The 23,898-nt window shown below is 41.6% G+C and overlaps 2 long non-coding RNA genes across 2 annotated transcripts; one reads left to right on the plus strand and one right to left on the minus strand.

The window, feature by feature from the left end:
- The first annotated feature begins 560 nt into the window (after positions 1-560).
- On the plus strand, positions 561-20,604 carry LOC121713893. Its single transcript, XR_006032970.1, has 5 exons — positions 561-571; positions 4,872-4,881; positions 9,182-9,188; positions 12,435-12,440; positions 20,436-20,604. It is a non-coding gene; the product is annotated as an uncharacterized LOC121713893 (long non-coding RNA).
- LOC121713891 lies at positions 14,281-23,124 on the minus strand. Its single transcript, XR_006032968.1, has 4 exons — positions 22,860-23,124; positions 21,828-21,832; positions 19,887-19,895; positions 14,281-14,291 (listed from the first exon to the last, which is right to left on the minus strand). It is a non-coding gene; the product is annotated as an uncharacterized LOC121713891 (long non-coding RNA).
- Positions 23,125-23,898: the final 774 nt, after the last annotated feature.

The raw sequence follows: 23,898 nt of genomic DNA on the forward strand, positions 1-23,898 counted from the left end.
TTACCAAAATATCTAGAAATATGGATTTGGAATTCTAAATGCAGTTTATTATGCTCAATGCAGCTCATTGCACTTCTAATGAAGGGTGATGTGGTACAACATAATGACTGAGCTAGGCTTAAGGCTAACAACAGTAGAATGCAATAGGTGCAGTGATGGCTCATGATGCAATACAAGGAACAATCATAGCCAGATTTGTTAAAAGAAGACAAAAGGTCAAAGTCTGGTCAATTGTGATAGAAATGCTGTAACTTTAGGCTTAGGCCTACTCAAAATCAACAGAGAGCCCACACTACCTGTATATTGTAACCCAAAACTTAAAGACATGTCAAGATAGGCTACACAGTGCAGCTACTGGCCATTTTGGTGCCCTAACTGGTGAAATACAGTATTAACCTAAGTATGTCATCATATGGCCAACCATAAAGATGTAATCTGCCTGTTCCCAGGGATGGGTAGTATTTCTGAAACATGTAATATGTGTTTCAAATGCAAAATAGTATTTTGTCATTTGTATTTTATTGGGTTGAAGGAAAGGGCTCTGTATTTTGTATCCAAATACTTTATTGGTGTGTATTTTTGTATTTTAAAAATACTGTAAAATACTATATGTAAAAACACAAAAAAGTAGATACTACACACAGGTGTAATGAATAATTGGTAATTAGGCAACAATGGTTTATGTTTATCACAATCAGCTAATGTGCGAACAGCTGTGTTCAACAACACTTACAGCTTTTCAGTATTGCTGAAGCATCAGCTCTGGTCTGAAGCACTGGTGTGAAGTGGTACGCAAGTAAAGATGAGCAAGTTTACCTGTGCAAGTTGTCCCATTGTCTCCATGCCAATCTTTAACAGAAAAATGTCAGATATCTCAACCACAATGACATCAATAGATGGTAAGGTGTTGAGTGTGTTTAAATTCCCTTCCTTGTAGCATCCTTTTCTGCATTCCACAGAGGGGAGAAGTTCACCTTGTTTAATTAAATAACAATTCTATTTCCTTATTAGCTGCATACTCAAGGTTGGAGATATTACTGTAAGGCACGTCAAGTCTCTCACATACTGGAACTTCAAGATACATAGCCGTATGATTTTCTTATTCAGTTCTGCACTGGACTTGAATTACGAATTTCGGCACAGATACACAATTATGATTTTGGCCTATTGATTATAATGTGTTTAATTGAAAGCTCTGTCAGTCATTTGGATAAGCATCAGCTAGATGACTACATGTAAATGTAAATTCTTGAATTATTCTTAATTCTGATCACACTACATGAACTTGCATACGGTATACGACAGGGGCCAAATTGTATTGTTTTATGCTATATAGTTTTAATAAGCTAAATGTTTGGGATAAAAAAAAAAAGCTTTTTTTGCAGTGCTTCCATACTTCCTTGAAAAAAGTATTTTGAGTATTTTCTAAATACAAAAATACAGTATTTCATATTGACACATAACATGGTTAGGCCTACTGTATTTTGTAGTTTATTTTGATACATTAAAAATGAGGGTATTAGGTATTTTATTTAGAAATACATTCTGATGTATTTTTGCCCATCCCTGCCTGTCACCTGTGACGATATATGCTAGGCCTAAGTGACTGACCTATCTGGGTGCGTTTGGAGATGCGTGACGAAATCAGACATTGTTGAATAGGCATAATTTATCCTGGTGTCACGCACCTTGCATGTAGCTGTTCGCTTATTTCCTCTGTGTACGAAGTTATTGTAACTGAAAGTAACGATAAAAGGCACAACTCCGGGAGGACTTCTTGTCGCCATGGTCAATGCATTTTTTTTTATATATCTGTGAGTGTGCGCACATAGCGCATGCGTTACGTTGCACATTATGGCAAATTGGCAATGCCGCTCGTTATACGTTTCCCAAAGTATATGTAGCAATAAAATAAAATAGAAATACATGAATACATTTTAAAAAAGATTAAAAAAAGCAATAATTGCATGAAATACAGCTTGTTCAGGATTCTCAAAGCTCGAGTCCGAGTCAAGTCTGAAGTCTTTTGAGTGGAGTCGCAAGCAGGGGCGGACTGGGACCATAAATCGGCCCTGGCATATTTGGCCCAAGCGGCCCTCAAATCAGTCGGGCACACCTAAATAAATACAAAATCTTTGCATTACCCTTAAATATGCATATATTTCAACTGTCATGGAGCACAGAAAGTGATAGACCTAGGTAGCCATGGAGTACATGATCTCTATATTCAAGTAGCCTAGGATATACAAGCAATTATTAAATAAGAGTTTCTGCTTGAATTCAAAGTATCATTTCAAATTATTCAATAGGCTACATTTAAACTATACAATGCTCAACTGACTGCAGCACCAAACAGTTACTGAAGCCTATGTGTAAAGAGCTAAATTACCTAGATTGTCGTAGACGTTAATCACTGTAGGACAACTGAAACAACACAAAATAAACAGGGTTGTTACTGGAAATATTTTATTCCTGTAGGCTATACTACATTGCTGGTACATTTTGGAACATTATAGCTACATTAACTAATTATCTTTAATGTCTTTCAGTAGCCTATCGTATAGGTTACTGTATACTGTACTGTAGTTGGCTTGTGCATGAATATGACTTGATGTTTTGTAGTCTACATTTCCGTCAGTCTACAGTCTTTTAGTAACCTGACCCTAGCCAGATGAATTTCGCTCCGCCTAGCTCCACTCATCCATCTGGAACCGATCCATTGAAGTGTTGCTTCAGAAGGCTGGGCCTAATCAAAAAATGCTTGCATATGATTGAATAAGCCACTTGTCCGTCATCTATTGACGTGCTACTTCAACCACTCACATCGAAGCCAACCCGTGACGCTAATAACAGTCTCACAGTCGCTTCTATGCTATGTCCATGGAGGTATTATATATAACTGGAGAGAGTGACTAAGTCCCACCCTCCATACAAATGAATGGTGGAGGCTAGGCTAGTAAATCCGGCCAATTCATAGTCAACGCCATCTTGAACACTGGGGTTCGGATCCAGCGCCAGTCGGCTCTGACCATGCGCCAAGTTACAAAGCTGGAAATGACGTATGGACCAACGTCGATTTTTATTGGATATTCTGTAAAAAGAGAGTCGTCCTCCAGTAAGAGGGTGGCGATAATGCACATAAAGTCCTTGCCTCATAACAAGAAGAAGAAAAAGTTGCTCGGGAACGCGCATGGAGTCCGAGTGAAGTCGCCCTGAAGCGCAACTTAATTTCATTGGATAACAGCGGCTCTAACTAAGAGCGGTCTGCCTGCTGTCCTGCTGCAAATATGCATTCGAACATGACATGAAATATCCGTAGTCGAACTATAAATAAACTATTCGGTTTTTAGTGCCAAGTGTAGCGCATTTTTACAGTCTATGATTGGTTTGTTTTTTATTTTATTGTTTGCCATCTCATAGCGGGTGCTCTAAACGTATTCTAGCGTTGGCCCATGACCAAATCAAGCCAATAATAGCCAGTAGCCACAATAATGACTGGAGCCAGAGCCCTCAATAGCCACCCTGTTTTGAAAATAATATTGAAGATATTCAATATTATTGAAGATAGTATTGAAGATAACGCACAGAACGGTCAGCCTGAGCGGACAATTACGTCCCCAACTCTTTTAAAATGTGGTGTCTTTACTTTGAGTTGTACACCGCAGATGGTAAAGTAACCGTTAAAGAGAATGTTGTCTGCGGACTCAGCAAAAAACAATTTACTTGCACATCCACGACATCCAATCTTCGCGCTCACCTGTGGAGTTACCATCCAAATGAGGCAGCGGTGTCAGAGGCACAGTAGACGGCCAGAGCATCGCCAGGCGTCCAACATCGTATGATTGCATACTTTCCGTAAATCCTAAATTATGTCCGCCGTCTGCTATTTACTTAGGCTGCGCAAAGCACAGGTATTTATTTGAGGTAGGCTTATTCGAGGCAGACCTTTTCTACGTTATTGTGAGACATGCGTTTTGTTTGGAGCGGCATACCAGGCTATCAAACGCAGACGATTTTCGGTTTTGGTATTAGATTTAATTTACTTTTTGACTTTTATTATATAGTTAAATGTTGAGACTGATGGGCATTTAAATCTAGAGGGTATTTGATGATCACTGTAAAGTTTCGTGTAGTTGAAAAAGTGTTGGAATTTCCAGCTGTTTATTGCGAGACAAGGCCTTTCCTTCATTCACTGAATGTGCGCTGTGCTCTAATGGAAACCTTATTACATAGCGAAGTAGCCTAAATTGAGTTTTTCTTTTAATTATGCATGGTTTACTTTTTATTAAATTCGTAGGCTGGAATGCCTCGCGGCAATAATTGTGTTTAAATGTAGTAGCCTAGTGCTTCAGCCTCTGGCAAGCTCCAAAAGGGGCGGCTATAGGTTGAGAGCAGCGTGTTGGAGACCCATGGTGTAACAAGACAAGGTCTTTATGCCGCTGTTGTGTAATTTATTGTTTTAAATGTTTAGGCTATGTTTGTTCGGGACAAACACCAACGAAACAAGATCAATACAATTTTCTTTATTTGTTATATGATGGATAAACAACCACAACATGCACGTCTTCTCATAGGCTCCTCAAGAAATACGCACTGAATAACGTTTGGCTGTAGCCGCCGGATAGGTACCCGCCCACCAACATGTACGCGCATGAGAGCTCGTGCCCAACACGGATTTTCGTGCATGGAGCTGGTTCCAAATTCTCCATGCAGCGGCATATTTGAAAATGGCGTATGCTAACATGCCGAAGCTAATCTGCACGCTCTTGACCCCCTGGCTATGTCACATCTATGAAACTCCCGCCCTGCGTCCTGATTGGCTGAACCATAGAGTCGGTTGCAGAAATCACACTCAATGGAAGAGGTCCCAGATGGATGTGAGTGAAGCTAGGCGGAGCTAAGCGGAACGAAATTCATCTGGCTAGGGTCAGGTTAGTCTTTTAGCCCATCTTTACCATGATAATTAACCCTTCCAAGATATAACCCCTTCGACGCTCTACTTTGAGAGACCAACCACCACTCATGCCATCGATGTTGAATTTTGGGCGTCTGACGGAAACTGATCAATCTGACCAACAACATCGATTTGACACTCTTTTGCTGTCCGGGGTTGCAAATCATTCATTTAGAACATTTAAGTTGCACTTTGTTATTATAATCACAGCACGGCCTTACGTTATCATAACCACATCATTACATTATCGCAATTAATAAGTCATCATAATCATCATCGTCAGCATGGCATCACACATAGCCTACCTGCTCCACCATTGAGTTCTTATCATGTAGCCTCAACTAGGCTCCACCCAGGTGCGCCTGCAGGTGTACGTCCGTACGCACTGTGCGTACCATCAGGCTACTCAACAGCGGTGCGTACCATAGCATTAATTCTTGCAGGCGCCCCTGGCTCCACCACCTGCTCAACAAACTTCAACATGTTGCTGACATATGCTAGCCTACTTGCAATATTGTATTTGAAGCTTCTGCATTGGTGTTACTTTTGCACTATTGTCACTACCGGTGTTACATGGCAACTGGCTCCCGTGTTAACTGGCTGCGTTGATGACGTTTCATGATTGATGACGAGTCTTTGACAGATGTGGCCGCTTGCAGATTTGTCCCTTTCTGATATACTAGAGACGCACACAAATATGCATGACATGTTTAAAAGTCAAAATTGTATGTAGTACTACATGCACTGGACCATTAATATGCCACCCAAAAAACAAACACCTAAATAGCATAAATTAACTTCACATAGGTATCGAACCACGAATAAATTGACCTGTTTGCTTGGTAATCAGATGTCTATCAACTTGCGCCACGAGCCAGCTGACGGCACTCACAGAAATTGACTTCAGTTGAATGATTAAAAGAAGTCAGCTAACGTTATGATAATTGTAACAAGTTAACATAGCTGTTCATGTTATCTGGCTACCATGTTATCATGCTACCGTTGCCCAAGCCATTTAGTAGGCCTTTAAAGTATCATGGTATCATGGTTAAGTTTTACAAACGTTTCACTGAGGTTAGGCTGTGGCCGCCCCTACCTGAAGTGTCTGTAGAGCAAATAAATCAGCAAATAAATCAAATAAAAATGTGTATCCTTGTGTTGTGTAGCCTATCCTTTTGTCCAGCCTATTCTTTTAAGAATTCAGTTCATGAAACACAGGCATTGAAACCCACACTGCAATGGGCAGGAGAAGTCTATAACGTGTCCATATTTTACACAAAATTTGCGCACAGGGAGAGTCAAAACTCTAAGGGTTATAGGCTATTAACGTTAATGTTGCTGACATGTAAACATGGGTTTGATATTTTATTGATATTTTATTTCCCAATTCACACATTCATGCTTCTCCTGTGGCACAACAGGTTAATGCTTATATAGCCTATTGCTTTTTCACGCAGTCGACATGGGTTCAATCCTCCCCATTACACGTTTTTTTTATTATTATTTATTTATTTTTAGACCAGCAACGCTTCCTCAATTTAGGCTACAGATACTAGGTGGCCACAGAGAGCCTGACCAGCAGTCAGTGAAATGTTTGAAAACTTAACCATGATACTTTCAAGACCTATTGGCTTGGGCAACTGCTGTAGCAAGACAACACCATCAGCCATGCATGTTAACTTGCTACAATCATCAGCTGACTTCTTCAAATTGTATATACTAAGTCAAATAAATTTCACTATGACTTATCAGCTGGTTCGTGGCGCAAGTATGTAGATGAATGGTTATCATGTATCTTAAGTGGTTTCATTTAGGAAACAGGTTCGATACCCACGAGTTATTATTAGGCTATTTGTATTTATGTTTTTGGTGGCATATTCATGGTCCAGTGCATGTAGCGTAGGCCTACTACAGACAATTTTGACATTTAAATATGTCATGCATATTTGTATTTGTTCGTCTCCAGTTTCCATCAGAAAGTGACAAATCTGCAAGCGGCCACATCTGTCAAAGAAACGTCATCACTCGTGAAACGTCACCAACGCAGCCAGTTAACATGGGTGCCAGTTGCCATGTAACACCGGCACCCGCCGCAATTTCGTGTAGGCAACTTCGATTAACTTCTGATGGCTCACAAAATCCTGGCTGTGGGCCAAAATGCAAGGGGTGGGGCCTGACGTGAGCTGTTATTGGATCAGTCGAGTGTCAATATGGAAATGTAACCAGTGGGCCGCTGATTGTCCTTCCTTTGGGCCGATCGTTGGCCAAAATGATTAAATTATATATATATATATATATATATATATATATATATATATATATATATGTATAAATTATATATATATATGCGTCGGCCCACCGGGAAAATGACCGGTATGCCAGATGGCCAGTCCGCCCATGGTCGCAAGTCATGATGAAGTCACTGTTTTTGCGACCTAAGTCCAAGTCCCTATCTTTTTTACATTTCTATCCCTTCATTCTCTTTAATTCAAGTTCACAGCACAAAGCTGACCAGCACTAGAAGAGCATTTATGCTTTATCAAGAATCAAAAAGATTAGCGTGGCACCGCTCTAGATGTGTCATTAAAGGGACACCAGACAAGCCTGATGCTTTTTCTCTACGAAACTCCCCCTCGCTCGGTCTGAAGCTCTTTTCCTTTTCTTTGCATCTTCCGTCAAGGGTTTTCGCTGCTTCTTCGCCGGCTCTGCCATTATACACACGTTTGCAACAATCACTAGCGTTTCGTTAGCCTGCCTTTGTGCTGTGGATGCAGGATGTAAACTGATCCTGCTTCGGTCGCCGGGTACAATACACTGAACTTGCAAGCGGGATATTCTTCATACTACAGGCAGTAGGGGCGGGCGAGAGAGTCTTCATTCGCCCTGTAATAAGTCATTTAACCATATACCGACTTACGAAGATGAGTAATTAACACGAAAACGTTGCCTGGTGTCCCTTTAAATTAATTGTGCTATTTCGCGAGGTATAGAGATCTTTCGGTTTCACACACAAAGTGCACTTAACTGTTCTTCATATCCTAGTTGTCTCTGACAAATTGAAAATAATGAGCGTATAGGCTTATGTTCATCGAGTCAGTTGCAGCCAGCCACAGTCATCTTCAACCAGTAACAGGAGCTACGTTCTGCTATTTGCGCAGATTTTTTCTCCTCTGTTGTTCTCGCAGTGTTGTTTGCGAATATGTATCAATACATAATACCACTTAATTTCAGGTTAAAATGCATTGTAATGCGCGTTACTGAAGTTTGTACCGAGTAAAATATTTTTTTTTGTAATGCCTTACATTGCCGCCTTACAGCAAAAAGCAATATATTACAGTAATTACATTACTTTTGTAACTCGTTACTCCCAACACTGCAAACATGTTCCCATTTTACTTGTACTGACAAGCAGATAACTATCGCTTAGATAACAAGGAGATTACTGTGGCTGAGATTGTTTGAAATGTGTATGGGAAATGAGTCTGTTTTTGCATCATTAACATTGGAACCAAAATGCAATATACTCTATAAACCTGGAGAGACTGTGCTTGTTCAATGAGATGGAGAAAAAGCCATCATCCCTTTGGCAGTTATCATTAACACAAACGATTATGTTTACAATGGCCCCTCATTTCCAATGAAAGATGTGCAGTGCAGATTAGGAGCAAATATTCATATTGCGGATCATTTGAAGGACAGCTCTGATCTCTGGCTCTCAGATCTAACCCCTCATTGTCCTGCCAACGCTCTGATCAACTGCCGTTCTGATCTATAGAAGACATGGATCTGATATTCTCTCTTTGTCTGATCAACTTCACTGATGTCGAACAGTCACCACAGCACCACACTACGCCCACTGACTTTTTGTCCTTGGCATCTCATATATGGGACCCATTCCAGTTGTCCTCACACTGATTCCATTATGGACAGCAATCAAGATGCAGCATAAGCTGGGAAATTGCTGATTTAAGTTGAAGAATGCCATGAAGAATGTTAAAAATGCGTCAGCCAAATGTAATGTAATGTAATGTAATGTAAAGAAAGAGGCCTTAACTTGTACCTGAGTTGTTGTATTTCAAAAAAGCTGATAAAGTGAGAGTGTATAAGTCATAAATGCAGAATTTTAGTTACATACAGTAAGGATGATGATATGAGACCAAATGCATTTACAGTAGTTGTAGTTGTTGACTGAGGATGTCAAGTTTGACCCCATCAGTCACTGGTCAGCTCTGGTGTGAGGTTGTGGATGTTTGAGAGTGGACTCAGAGCCCAGCGAGGACGTGGATGTTTGAGAGTGGACTCAGCACTGGTGTGAGGTCGTGGATGTTTGAGAGTGGACTCAGCTCTGGTGTGAGGTCGTGGATGTTTGAGAGTGGACTCAGAACCCAGCTCTGGTGTGGGGTCGTGGATGTTTGAGACTTAGCATATAACTCAGCAGTGATCAGGGGCCTGGCTGCACACTTGTGTCTGTGTGTTGTGACTGATCAGGCCACTAATCCAGCAGTAAGGGTTCAGAGCACTCCAGGCCTGGGTTAGCATTACCGCCTCCATCAAACACCAGGCCTGGGTTAGCATTACCGCCTCCATCAGACACCAGGCCTGGGTTAGCATTACCGCCTCCATCAAACACCAGGCCTGGGTTAGCATTACCGCCTCCATCAGACACCAGGCCTGGGTTAGCATTACCGCCTCCATCAGACACCAGGCCTGGGTTAGCATAACCGCCTCCATCAGACACCAGGCCTGGGTTAGCATTACCGCCTCCATCAGACACCAGGCCTGGGTTAGCATAACCGCCTCCATCTCTAACAGAAACCTCATATCATACACTCACCACAGGGGGAAAAAGGCAGCGGCTAAATATTATCTGAATATCTGCATTATTTATTAAAACACCAAGTTTATTCTGGGTATCCGCAAATAATATATAACATGTCACCTGCGATGTCCTCTGAAAGCAAATTGCCCTGGAAGTGTATTGAATTACATGTTCCCTTCTGTTTACCGGAAAAAACGGGTCTTGGAGATAACAAGAAAGGTGATATTTAAAGTTGCCTGCAGCGATGGCAGCGTTTCCTGCCAAACCTCTCCACTTAATGCAGGAGGAACAACAGGCTAAGAGCACAAGAGAAGATGAGGATTGTGTATTGAGGTGTGCAAATGTGTGTGTGTGCATTTATGTATGTGTGTGTGTGTGTGTACATGTGTTTGTGTGTGTGTGCATGCGTGTGCATGTGTGTGTGTGTGCGTGTGTGTGTGTGTGTGTGTGCGTGTGTGTGTGTGTGTGTGTGTACATGTGTTTGTGTGTGTGTGCTTGTGTGTGTGTGTGCATGTGTGTGTGCGTGTGTGCGTGCGCGCGTGCGTGTGCTTGTGTGTGTGTGCATGCGGGTGCGTATACGTGTGTGCGTGTGTGTATGTGTGTGTGTGCTTGTGCGTGTGTGCATGCGTGTGCGTATACGTGTGTGCGTGTGTGTGTGTGTGTGTGTGTGTGTACATGGCCTCTTTTTCAACGAAACAGAGCAGCAGCAGGTGGATTTGAGTTCACCGCATTAAGGGAAATTATAGCACAAGTCAAAATATGAAATATGACTGTATAACTCTATTAGTAACTGAAAATGTGCTACTTTCTCTCTGTTTTCTTTTTTTGTGGAATAATAGATTGGACCAACTTTTGAAAAGTACTTTATACACAGCAGGGAAAGCATGTGAAACATTAGTGTTGTACATTGTTATTCTCTGTGTTCTGTTGAATTCAGTCAAAAAATTAATCACATGAAGCTTTACTAACTATGACCTAATTTCTGATGTTGCACACAATCCCGTCCTGGCAAATGTCAGAGCTTTGCTCTTCAGTAATCCATTCTACTAATTCTTCATGACCAAAAGTATGCTTATGTGATAATTTTTTTTCTTTCTGATTATTTAGATATATTTTAACATCTCTGCTTTCCCAAAGAAAATACTTCCCTTTTAACCCTACATGCATGTTATGGTAAAGGTTAACAGAGGTTAACAGAACACACTCCTAAAGGAATTATTTCTGCAAGATAAATGTGCTGTGTTCACTGACATTAGATGCCTTTAAGGCCTATATGCATTTTGTGTACATATGTATAAAGAGACAGAGAGAGAGAGAGAGAGAGAGAGAGATGATGATGATGATGATGATGATGATGATGATGAAGAAAAGTAAAGATAAAGAGGAAATGGCAAGCAGTGGCAGTAATGCAGAGTTGGGGCTGGAGCATAACTCTGACCTGACAAGCCACTAGCATCTCTCATCTGTCACCTTAATAAGGCAGGAATGCACAACACATGTTTTCCTGCACTGTGTGCGTCCCTACAAGGGTCGAGCTGATTCATGAAGGAAGGGAGATCAGGCCGCTAGTGAGGCCTTTGGTTTGGAGGGACAGGGGCTGAAGGTGCTCTGGAGTACGAGACAGAAGGGGAGTCATCTTTGTGCTCTGTGCACGCGGGTGGGTTAGTTCAGACAGAATGGTTAAGGTATCATATTGTTTGTTTTAATGTTTGTTGTTTTTGCCTTTCAGGTAATGAAAGCTACAAATATGAACTATAAATGCACAGCCAACACACACACACACACACTTGCTATACTGCATTAAATACATATTATGGCACCAAAAGCAGTCATCATGAATGGTTCGCCTGTATGCAGGTCTTAATCTCAGACAGAAATGAGAAATGAAAAATACTGTTTAAATGATTTGTATGACAAATGTCTATTATGATATATGATGGCATGCGGTAATGTTCATTTTGCATCCTGGGAAGGCGTATTATCTGTCAGATTGATAGAACCCACAAGCTACTATTTTTCTTAAATATCCTGCTTCACTATATTTCCTGAGCTGAGGTCATTAAATTCTTGCCCCCCAGAAAAAAAGACTTCCACTAATATGTCTGGGTATCTATCAAATATGAAGAAGACAAATTATCTGCCATGCTAAGGAGAGTATACATTAAAGTATGAAAAATATTCAGGATTATTTGCATACATGTCTTAGGGTTGTGAATCTGTGGTGAGCAGCACACATCAACACCATCATTACCATCAGGCGAGTGAGATTTCCTTCCGATAAATAACAAGCAACATCACTTCTTTGGCTTACATCTGTGCACCAAACAATATGCACTGGCTCACCGATCCACCATGTTGTTACTCAGTCTTTAAGTCTTCTTATCTTGGTGTCTATGTCTTTCCCTCTGATAGTGGAACGACTCTAAACGACATGGCGTCTCTGTTTCTAAACACCTGTGCATGAATGCACACACAGACATGCGCACACAAGCACACACACTCGCACAAATGACCCCATGTCTCTGTAAAAGAGTCACTCATTCTCTCCTCCCCCTCCCCAGCACTAAATGTAGTGATAACCACACACACACACAAGCACACACACACACACACACACACACACACACACACACACACACACACACACACACACACACACAGATGGCTGTGGCTGTGCTGGGGTAATGTGCTTTGTTGTGTGAAGGTATCAATCAGGGCCGGGCAGATTATTAGAGTGTCTGAAAGAGATCAAACAACGATGCCGTCCGCTCCCACACACCACTGATTTACTGCCTGCCTGATAAAGTGCTGCACACACTCTCTCTCTCTCCAACACATATACACACACACAAACGCATGCATGCACGCACACGTACACACACACACACACACACACACACACACACAGAGCTACATGATGGTCCACTGCGCTCTCAGGATAAATTATTGCGGGGGCTGACAGTAATGTCTCTCCACCCAGCAACAGAGAGAAGAGAGCAGGAGGGGGAGGTTGAGGGCTGCTGATAGACCACCCTGCACCTAAGATCAGAGGAAACTGCAATGGCTCTCTAGTTTAACTCGTCCTCCCTCCTCTCTCTCTCCCTCCCTCCCTCCCTCCTCTCTCTCTCTCTCTCTCTCCCTCCCTCCCTCCCTCCCTCCTCTCTCTCTCCCTCTTTACCTCTCTGTTGGATCCATCACATGAAGTGATGTTAAGATGTTAAAAAGAAATTCAAGGAAAGAACTAGTGGGCACCTAACAAGATGCTGACACACACACACACACACACACACACAGACATACACACACATACAGTACACACACAGTGCTCAGATGTGCTTGATAGCCACTGGTTTCTAACACCTAGTTTAGCAGAAACAATGAAACCAGAAAGCTTCAGGCCGAAGTTCCACCCTCTTCTCTGATTGAATGTATTAGCCATGAGGAGCACTGAAGTCTAGGAGTAGCCAAATGGCATTAACATGTCAGCTTTACCTAAAGTAAAACTTTAAAATCAACCTTTGAGCTGAAGGAAAAAGCTTATATTTACATTTTATCAATGTAAAATCATATAAATAGAATTTGATAAGGTTTGTCACATTGTGCCAGCAGCAAATTGGCAGCTATCTCTGGTCAGTTCCATAAGAGTAATTCAAGTAAAAGGTAAATCTGCATGTCAGATATTGAACAAATCTGTTCATGGTGGATTTAGATGTATTTCTGCTCTCTAGCTTCAAGCAGAAGTTTAATTGACATAAACAATTACACATTCAGTCATGTCAGTATTGATCTGGGATTCATATCCAATTTATATCCAAGAAAAAACTTATCATGATACCAATTAGAAGCTGTTCTAGACCCTTACGTTGTTCTAGACCCTTGCCATTGACATCGTCTTTGCCATGGTTTTTGTCTCACTGAAATGTAAAACATTTTACATAAGAATGATTCTATGAGCACAACAGAGACAATTTGTTGTACACTGTGCGGACAGCAACTGTTGCTTTGGGAAAAGTGTCCAGTCTCAGATGGACGAACTCTTTGATGATGCCGTCACACATTGCTTTTCTGCCCTTAATTCTCTCCCTCAAAAGAACCAATTCTACCAAACTGTCAGATCATTGTTTGAAAATATGTGAGGCTGTCCCTCAATATCTGACTCCTCATTTGAAAAGCACCGTAGTGTTGTTAAGGCCCCTGTTTCAATTTGGTATAATTATGAGCTTCAGATTCATAGTTAGAAACCTACCAAAATGAAAATGCCAGAGGAATATGAAATCTGAACAGTGTTGCAGTCCTGTGTATTACCTCTTAATCATTAAATTAAAAACAGACTATTCAGAGATTATTCAGAGTTCTTCTTGTTTCTACTTATTCTGCAAAACCCCATACATATTTGCCCTCTACAAACTATGGGATGTGACTATGTGCTCTTCCCTGCAGACTTTGGGGGCTGTTTGAGAGGCCAAAATCCAAAACTTTGGTAAATGTCACAAATCAAGAAAATCATTACTGAAGCTGCTGTGCTGTGTCTGAAGTAGTTTTCACAAGTCTTTTCTTAACATAAATAAATCAGAAAATAAACAAATAAAATAAAGTGTGGATACAAGACATGCACTGCCTCTCAACGGATAATGGAATAAAAAAGTAGAAGTGGCCTGAGATGTGATGGTCTTGGCAGAGGATGGAAATGAAGGCTATATCACGCAGGCGGTCTACAGGGACCCAGGCAGACAAGATGGACAGCTAGCAAACTAAATAAGTCACCGGCTCAAAGTGAATTTCACTGGGAAACGGCCCATGACTATTTGATGCTGTGCGTGGTTCATGCCCATTTCTCTTTCTCTTAAGATGGCTTTAAGTCCAAACTCCTCGCAGGGTCAGCAGAAGCCACTTTCAGCCCAAATACCACTGAAGGAACACACATGCAACCTGCAAAGAGAGAGATGGCACAACTCTTCTAAAATGCTAAAAGATAGATGCTGTCAATCGAGAGCATGATGAAATATTTAACCAAGCTTTATCCATTAGAGCTTTTTGCGAAAGGGAAAATAAAACAGAAGAAAGGGGAGAGAGAGAGAGGGAGAAAGAGAGGGGGAGAGAGAGAGAGGGGGGGAGAGAGAGAACAAATGCGTTTGTGGAGAGAGAGCAGGGTAGAGGAGAGGTGAGGCTTTAGTGGCTGTCTCCACCACCTCAGACGCCATTTTAACTTCACCCTCCCACTCACTCCACCCACCTCCACCCCTCCTCCACCCCCATCGTCTGCCTCCCCCTCTCGCTGTCTCTCTGGACACACAGCCACCTTTCCTCTATTGTAATAATGCAGCCCTTGGAATGACCTTTCTTTAATTAACTGCATCTTGATGAGCAGATCTACATAGAATGTGAAGGTTAATTAATGAAGTATCACTGGCTTCCCTTAAAGCCGTCACCTCTCATGCTGACAGACGGCCCCCCCACTCTGGGCCCGAGCACAGATCTCATTAGCCACGCCGGCCCGCCTGACGGATCCGCTTTGGTCTGTAAGGTAAGAGCAAATTGCATTAAAAGAAAAATTCCTGATTCCTTCCTCTCTTCCCCCCAACCCCCACTTTTTCTCTCTCCGTTACCCTCTCTCTCTCTCCCTCTCTCTCTCTCTCTCTCTCTCCCTCTCTCTCTCCCTCTCTCTCTCTTGATAGAGCCATGAATATTGGGCACAAGATGACCATGCGCCCACACGCTTGATGAAATGTAAGCCATGCTATCAGTGCGTGAACGTACGATGTCCTCTCTATGCACAACTCTGATCAAATCCCATAAAAAATGCAGATGAAAGCAATATAATATCCTCACAAAGAAGCAGGAGTGTGTAATCACATTTCTTGTGGGCCCCATCTGAGGCGGATGGTGAGGGATAGCTTGGGGTTGTCATGGTGCACAGTTTGATCTTGATAAGTGGCCACTCTCCGGGCCTCTCTGCTTTCAGCGGGCACCTCGCTGAGGCTTATCGCTGCTGGGGAGAAATCAGAGCCACACGAGCTGCTTTTAGAAGTGCTCTGGCACACGAGCAGAGGAAGGCTGTCCCAATGAGCAAAGACATGTCCAAATCACAGCCATTTAACAGCTATATTGGATGCTCAAAAGCTCTCTCTAAAGAAGCCAGAATGAAAGTTCTTGACAATGTCATTGTTTGACTGCAAACAACATGTTCGCCAGCTTAAAAAGAGCGGTGCCCTTGTCAAACCTCCAGTCATTACCACTATTACTTTGTCAAACACCTTTGCCAGTTCGCCGGTGATATGGTGTGCCAGCTTTCACTGGATTACACTACAGTGGCAGCTAGCAACAGAGACAAGAATTTGCTTCCTTTAGGCCACGCAGAGACTTCCAAGTTCACATCTGAATTACATCTGTTTCAAGTTGAGTCTTTGCATTCATGGTCAGTGTGGTCAGTCACTTCTATATGTCATCTGCAGCTATCCCATCAAATAATGCACTCTGGTTAACCTACCTGTGTGTGCTTTTTTGTGTGTATGTGTGTGTGTTGTGTGCAATGTACCACTCCATCATCTAACAGATGTAATAGCTCACATAAGCCCAGTGCAAGTCACGAGAGCACTGCAGGGCAGTAAGCACTCATGATGATCTGTGTGCTGACCCCCCGATGATCAAATGTGATAATCAGATTGTCTCTCTCCACACATAGCACACTCTTTTGTCTCACACCTACTGCTCAACAATGCTTGTCATATCAGATTCCCCCCTCCCTTGGAGTAATAGGCCATTTATTCCACATAATTATGATTCAATGAGAGAAGCTGAAAAGAGCCAATGTAGAGCATAATAGTTTTTTAGGGAAATATAAGCAGTCACAACTGTAATGTTGACAAAAAAATATATTCCTGAGCCTCCCCTCTCCCATTTAGTCATCTCCTATTTCCTCTCCAATCTGTTGCAGCCCCTGCGGTCCGTCGCTCTCTCAGCTGCAGCAGGTAGAGTCGCGAGGCAGTCGGGTGAAAGGAAGGCTGTGAGGCAGCACACTTCTACCTCACAAAGCGCTGTCAGCGCAGACAGCTCCCGTTAGCCACACAGAGCTCACCGAGTTTGAAACAAAATTGCTGGCGCAGCGTTTCCCGTTCCATCTGAGAGTCTTTGACACCAGACACTTTTCCCGAGAATCACAGAGCAGAGAGGTGGAGGGAAAAGATGGAGGTGGATAGGTGGAGGGAAAAGATGGAGGTGGATAGGGGCTGGCTGCTCTAATCTGATAATGGCCCTCTCCTCTGTGGCATGTGTTTTTTCCCTCACATTGTGGTGAATAGAGCAGATCAGGTCAGAACTACATCACAGGTCAGGATTCAGTATCAACCAGCAAGGCCCAATTATGAAGACCCCCTATCTGGAACACCTATGGTTGTTTATGTGCATTAATGCTGGTGGGATGCTTTGCTTGCACATGTGCTTGCTTTATGTATGTATACATATTTGTTGCTGATCCTTCAAAGTGCATTACTCCCAATTGAGTCATCACCACAGCTGTGTCTGTTTTTGAAGATGCTTTTTCAACTTAAGTTCAAGTAACCAGCACCTTCCTGATGACATCATTGCCTTGTATGTCTGTGATAACTGTTTTAACTTATTTCATAATGTTACATCATCTTTAATTAGTCAATGTGAGTTTCTAGTCTTCAATGTTTGCATCAGGTGTGCATAAGATGGAGCTTTCTGTACATCCCTTTGTTGCTGATTTAGTTTATTTAGTATAATTTGTATTTTATTCTTTATATTCTACTGTACTTATTGCTTAGTTGTGTTTTTTATATTATATACTTTTAATTACTTTTTTCTGCTGTTAGTGAATGTTGAGTGTGATGTCTGTATGCTACTGAGACCTTGAATTTCCCCTTGGGGATCAATAAAGTATCTATCTATCTATCTGATACATTTCCATAGTATATAAGTATAAGTATAAGTATATATACTTTTTTGATCCCGTGAGGGAAATTTGGTCTCTGCATTTTAACCCAATCGGTGAATTAGTGAAACACAAACAGCACACAGTGAACACACAGTGAGGTGAAGCACACACTAATCCCGGCGCAGTGAGCTGCCTGCATCAACAGCGGCGCTCGGGGAGCAGTGAGGGGTTAGGTGCCTTGCTCAAGGGTACTTTAGCCGCGGCCCACTGGTCGGGGCTCGAACCGGCAACCCTCCAGTTACAAGTCCAGAGTGCTAACCAGTGGGCCACGGCTGCCCCAATATATATATATGCATATAAAGGTCCATAGGTTCCATAGTATATATATGCATATAAAGGTCTATAGGTTCCATAGTATATATATGCATATAAAGGTCTATAGGTTCCATAGTATATATATGCATATAAAGGTCTATAGGTTCCATAGTATATATATATGCATATAAAGGTCCATAGGTGGAGTTTAGAGCGGGGCCACAGGGCCACAGGCTCATGCCATTAACATGGTTCTCTTTTTTCTCCCTCTCTTTGTTTCCCTATTGTTCTCACACTCTTTTGCAAACTATCAAATCATCTGCATCAGTGGGTACTGACAATATCAAGCATTCATGAGTGTGTGCGCGTGTGTGTGTGTGTGTGTCTGTGTGTGCGTGTGCGTATGTGTGAGTGTGTGTCTGTGTGTGCGTGTGCGTATGTGTGAGTGCGTGTGTGTGTGTGTGTGTGTGTGTGTGTATGAGCAGAAACATGGTGCATATGTGCATGACTATGTCAGTGCGTTTCTATTCTGTCTTTGTGAAATCAAGTCAACAGGGTCAGGCTCATCTGATGTTTCCCAGGCTGCTGCGCTGTTTTATCTGATGTACTGATGGCAGCTGTTGACCAGAGGAATCCATGCCGCCCATGTGTATATAATTTGTCATGCGCCTCAAACTAAACACGGGTCTTCAGGACATCTTTTCCCCTCGGCGTGTCATCTGAGGAATAAGCCAGGGTTCTTGTGAGCATGGTCTCACTTAAAGGCATCTGACAAGATGTTGGTTCAGACTTCCCTTGACAATCTCTTGCCAGTCTTGATGATATTGTAAAAATTGTACACGTCATCTGTTTTAACATCTCACAGAGAAATTAATAACTCCTGAAGTCCTAAAATGTGGCTCTCCTTTGAAAAACATTTTACTGAATGCACTGTAAGGCTTACATGCCATTTTGCCCTATCATAAATCTCTTTTTTTCCATAAACAAACTCAAACGGCTCAGCTTGACTAATGCTGTTAACATTGAATAACATCTGTTTATGGGATATTGAGAAATTATGGAAACTTAAAATGGCATGCTCTTTTACAGATTAATAAAGATGTTCCAGAGGGGAGAATTTTGTCTCTCGTTGGTGCTTGTTTGACAAGTTGTTGATGACATCCATGGTAACATCTGTTGCTTTGGCTGTGATGTAAACATAACGTATATCACAGATATGTGTCGGATCCCGAAATGAATCACCACAAGGATTTCAGTTCATGTCTAAAGTTCTTTGAGGCTTCACTGAACCGAAAAGGGAAAACAGCACCAATATGTCAATATGTAAATACACACACACACACAACATAGTCACACACAACATTTATGTATAGTTGTGTGATCTAATCATGTCATCAGAACTGAAATCTTAGAGAATACTCCAAGAGCACAGTGCTTTGTCTCCCAGTGTTTGGCCGCTGCAGGAGCAACCAAAAGGTGAGTAGCACAGCGATGATCTCCTGGGTTTGTTGTGGCTTTGGAAGAGGTGTGAGGTGGAATGAGGCATGAATTACTGATGAGTGATATTACTCAAACCCGCTCACATGCCATGCCATGCCCCAGCCATGTATGCCGCAAACCCTGAGGTGACAGAATAGTGCATGTCAATTGTTCATCATAAAGGTTGCTAAAAGAAAGAAAGAAAGAAAGAAAGAAAGAAAGAAAAAGACAGAGTTCCACATCTTTGGGTTTTCATCTCAGTCTGTATGACAGTAAGTCTCTTCCTTATTTTAATTGGCAGCAGTTCATTGTCTCTTTTATGTGAGGCCTCTGACTCGTAAAGGATGTCTAAGTACATGCCTATGAAATTGTGCTGGCACCAGTTAGCCTCTGATGAGCCTTTCTCTGTGGTTGGATTCTGGGACTCTGCTGCTCTCCTGTGGTCATTTATGATATTAGCTGGTTTCTCTATGGACAGAGGCAATGTTTTGTTGTGAGGTCTGTGCCTGCAGCAAGCATGATACACATACTGGCAGCACATGGCCATTAAGCTCAGGCTTACAGCTGGCACGCCCATGAACAGAGAAGTGATGTGATAAGATCTTCATGTCTGGACACGCTCCCCCACTTTCCCCTCACGTTTTAGACAGATTTGCCATAGCCTAGTAAATGCATATTATATATCCGGTCCACTGAAATGTATTACATTACTGATCTTTACACTGGCATTGAGAGACTCTATGGGCCCTATGTTGGCGATCTGAAACGTCGGGTCAGAGGCGCAAAGTTTAAGACATTTAAGGTGTGTCCAGTCCATATTCGCTAATTTGATGCCGTGATGTTGTGATCAAATGCTGGGCGCTTGGTGCAAAAGAGTTGTTTTTATGTTTCTTAATCAGTCATGGGTTTGTTTTAGGTGTAGGCCTAACATCCTTTAAACCAATGAGAATGACATCTGTCATTCCCTTTAAGAGTAGGGTTGGGTATCGTTTGAATTTGAACGATTCCGATTCCAATTCCGATTTCTTATTTCGATTCCGGTTCCTCACGATTCTCGATTCCGATTTTTTTAAGAGGCAGGGTCAAAAAAAGTTTAGGATATTTTAAATGAGCTAGCTAACCAACGGTCTTTCTCATGGTATCTGCACAGACTTTTAAGACCTTTTCAAGACATCTAAATGAAACTTAAGACTATACCACGGCAAAAAGACATATATGACTGTTTATGCAATAGTTTTTTTTCCTACTAATTTTAACCCCCACCCCATTTTGGATGTCTACAGAAGTTACCAAATATATTTTGGCGAATGAAAAATAATTGTGTGTGAATTACCTTCAAAGCTATAAATGCCCAATTTTAGGGTCTGGGCTGCTTGCTTTTGAAGCTGGCTGTACATATTTGATTTTGCTTACTGCTGAGGCTGACTGTTCTTCACCTGTGTCTGTAGTAGCCTAGGCTACTTGCCAAAGACATGTGCACTGGACTGGATTCCCTTCAATATTTTTTTCAAAGTTAGACTAAGCTATTTACATATTTTAATAAACCTACTTTATATAATTTACTATGTGCATCTATTGTCCAATATGCAGCACAGCAAATTAAAGTTAATCCACTACTTTACATTTTGCATACTAGTTGTATCTAAACTAACCAAAGCTTGACTGAAACATTGTAAAACCATTGACTTGTTTTAAATTAATTAAGAGACAGGTCCTCCTCGCATGATCCTGCTGAAAACTGCTGGTTTCATCTCAAGCACGCACGTATTATGAACGCACGTTTTTTTTATGTAGCTAGTCGCCGACATTCAAAAATATGCGGTTATAGTTCACAACTTTTGCGAAGTAGGCCTATAGCCTACTGGGAAACGCTGGCAAGCAAGCTGCTGACAGATATTACAGGTAGGCTATTATAACTTAGACAGATATTTTCTTCCCTAGGCTAGGCCAGCAACACACGCTGGAAAGATGCAAACAGATCAACTTAACATCCTCCTGATTGCGAAGCACTGCACATAATTTGACCAGCAGTCTTTGCGTCCATAGTTTGTGAAACGATGCTGCGTCCGAGCAACGATTTTAGATGCCAAGCGCAACTCCAAAAAGGAGAACAAATGAGCGTCCGGCTTGAGGCTGCGCCGGACGCCGGACAGGGCTTTTAAAATCCATATGTCCGGCCTAAATTCGAACGTATGGCCAACCTGCTCTTTCTCCCGCTCATTCTACCGTAGGCATCCTCATTCCACGTAGGCTACCTGTATATCTCTCTGGCCTCAGCTACACCACGAAAACGTCAGGCATATTATTTTGTAATAAACCACCTTTAACCACACCCGTGAAAAATATCTTCACTCGGCAACCACTACACTTTCTCTTACACTCTCTTCCCTCAGGGTGTGTCCCTGACCTTTTCAAGACAGCCAGTGTCCAGCCCCTCCTAAAAAAAACCTGGCCTTGATCCTTCCATTCTAAAAAACTTTCGTCCAATCTCTAAATTGCCCTTTATCTCCAAAATTCTGGAAAAGGTGATCTTGATGCAACTCTCTGAAGTGCTATAGCATCCTGGAGAAATTTCAGTCAGGTTTTCGTCCTATGCATAGCACTGAAACTGCTCTTATCAGGGTAGCCAATGATCTACTAATGGCAGCTGATTCTGGTGAGCACTCTGTTTTGGTGTTGCTGGATCTCACCGCTGCTTTTGATACCATTGATCATGCTATTTTAATTAGAAGACTAAGAGAATGGGTTGGCATAACGGGTCCTGCTTTGGACTGGTTCATATCCTATTTATCCAACAGGACATTTTTTGTTTCAATAGGTAATTTTACTTCCTCTACCTCAGCTATTACTTACGGTGTTCCCCAAGGTTCAATTTTAGGACCAATATTGTTTTCCCTGTATATGTTACCTCTAGGCCACATAATTCGCCGCCATAACATATCATTTCACTGCTATGCTGATGACACACAGCTGTACCTCTCAGTCAAACCAAACATGCTTAACAAGCTAACTGTACTGCAGGATTGCATAGCTGATGTGAAAGACTAGATGTCTCAGAATTTCCTACAGCTTAACTCTGACAAAACAGAAGTCCTTTTCATTGGCCCTGACAAAGTCTATAATCAAGCTAAGACTTTTCTTGGAAATTTAGCCTCAAATAACAAGAATAAATACTTCTAGAAACGTAGGGGTTTTATTTGATACAGATTTAAAATTTGACCAACATGTAAAACTCCTTGTGCAGTCCTGTTATTATCAACTGAGAAATATTTCCAAAATCAGATTAATGCTTTCTTTAGAGGTCACAGAGAGAATTATACATGCATTTGTCTCATCTAGACTTGATTACTGCAACTCCTTATTCACCTGTTTAAATCGTCATTCCATCTCTCGTTTACAAACTGTTCAGAATTCAGCAGCCAGACTTTTGACAAAGTCTAAATTTAGGGAACACATCACCCCAGTTCTGGCCAATCTTCACTGGTTGCCAGTGAGTTTTAGGATTGATTTTAAAATCCTCCTTATTACCTATAAAGCATTACATGGTTTGGCACCTGACTATTTAACAGATTTATTAACCCCCTACTGTCCAGCTCGGCCCCTCAGATCCTCCAGCCTGGGACTTTTAGTTGTTCCAGAAAGTAAACTGTCAACTAGGGGTGACCGATCATTTGACCGATCATTTGCAGTTAGAGCACCCAAGCTTTGGAACAGCCTCCCTTATAACATCAAATCTGCACCATCTGTGGCTGTTTTCAAATCTAGTCTAAAGACCCACTTATATAAAATTGCTTTCCTTAAATAGTGAATGATTCCACTCATGTCTCTGCTAATTTATTATCATTTCTGTTTGTTTATTTTGTCTTGGGTACTATACTGTATACCTTTTCTATTTTCTTTTTTATATATATTTAGTTAAGTTTGTGTTTGTAGTTTGGTAGTTTACTATTTTATCATTTTTATTATTATTATTATTGTTGTTATCATTACTATTGTTTTGTTTTTTGCTTTGTTTTGTTTGTTTGTTTGTCTGTAGAGCACTTTGTGCTTTGTGCTTGAAAAGTGCTATATAAATAAATTGTATTATTTATTATTATTATTACACTTCCTCCCGTAGCCTAGTAACTAATAGCCTAGTCACTTATACAATTGTGTTTTAAATACACAAAACTGGATTGAGACATCACTCGCTCTCTTGCACTCGCTGGCGGTCCCATACGCACATTTAATACCTCTCTTTGAAAATTCAGTTGTATTTAAGACTTTTTAAGGATCCGCGGGAACCCTGCTTTCTGAATGAAATAGTCTGACCTTCTCCATGAATTTTAATTCTATGAACTATGCGCTTCTTCGTTGGTGTTCAGCTGTTTCTTCTTCCGGTCGGCGGACTGGAAATCGAAACTAGGAATCGAAATTTAAACTTTTGAACGATTCCGG

Source organism: Alosa sapidissima, chromosome 7 (assembly GCF_018492685.1).
Source record: "Alosa sapidissima isolate fAloSap1 chromosome 7, fAloSap1.pri, whole genome shotgun sequence".
NCBI classification, from domain to species: Eukaryota; Metazoa; Chordata; class Actinopteri; order Clupeiformes; family Clupeidae; genus Alosa; species Alosa sapidissima.